This window comes from Ciconia boyciana, chromosome 3 (assembly GCF_034638445.1).
Source record: "Ciconia boyciana chromosome 3, ASM3463844v1, whole genome shotgun sequence".
Taxonomy (NCBI): Eukaryota; Metazoa; Chordata; class Aves; order Ciconiiformes; family Ciconiidae; genus Ciconia; species Ciconia boyciana.
In genome coordinates this window covers 58392488-58393546 of record NC_132936.1, presented here as the reverse complement: position 1 = coordinate 58393546, position 1059 = coordinate 58392488, and the positions used below count along the sequence as shown (strand labels likewise).

Below are 1059 nucleotides of genomic sequence, written 5' to 3'. Positions count from 1 at the left end.
TTTTCTAGACTAGATGTCAGTGACAGATGTCAGTGCTGTGTGTGCACTTGTAGAGAATCCATCAAAATATTTTATCTACTATTGAGAATATGGTTGGGGAAAATGCATTTAATGAAGTCAAAAGTCTTTACTTACTTTCTCTTCAGGTATGCAGCCTTCTAAAATCCCTACGTTTATGTGGTCACTGACTGTACTGCATCTCTTCCTTGTTGGGGTGGTGAGCAGGTCTCACAGGCTAACAGCCTGGGCTTGAGAGGATGAACCCAGATTGGCAATGGGTCCTTTTCTGGCTTGGTGTCTGCCTTTTGTGGCTGCTGCCTTTGGTGGCTGCTGACACCACCATGGAAAAGATCAAGGCCTGACATCTACAAGGGAAGGATGAAGAGGAGCCTCTGATGCAACTGGATGACCAGAAGCTGGAATAAGCTCAACACCACATGGTGAGGGTCCTGGGGGAAAATGATTTCAAACTCTCCAAGACACATGTGGTCTCCAAATCCATTGCGAGAGCCATGGCTGTTATCAGTCAATACCAGAAGGAGAACTTGAGGAAATTTTGCAAAGGCAGAAGGCACAAGCCTCTTGAGCAGTGGCCCAAGATGACACATGGTTGGAGATACATGCAAAACGAGCACAGACAGCCTGAGACCAAAAACCATCAACAAAAGGAACAAAAAGCTATACCCTACCCAGAGGTTCACTGTTGGAGCATAAAACTGCTGTGTACTAATGTTCTTAATTATATTGGATAAGTATTTCCTCATTAAACAGAAGTTTGCTTTGGGGGAGAAAAGGATTTTCCCGGCTGGTTCGTGCAGCAAGGAGAGGGAAACTATGGCTGCATAGACCCACTGAGGAAATCTGCAGAAGGACATTACCTGATTTAAATGCAAAATGGGAAAAAAATCTTGTGTAGGGAAGAGAGAAGGAAGAGATAAAACTTATAGGATTAGGCAAAAGCCTGATTAACAAGAAGAGGAGAGCAAAACTGACTCTGACAGGCTGGAAGTCAGGGAAGAAAGGGCAAGTAAGATCACAGGTGAGGCATATTTTGGAAGA

At 44.2% G+C, this 1059-nt stretch overlaps 1 pseudogene; it reads left to right on the top strand.

The window, feature by feature from the left end:
- Nucleotides 1-341: 341 nt before the first annotated feature.
- On the top strand, nt 342-714 carry LOC140650027 (large ribosomal subunit protein uL29-like; annotated as a pseudogene).
- Nucleotides 715-1059: the final 345 nt, after the last annotated feature.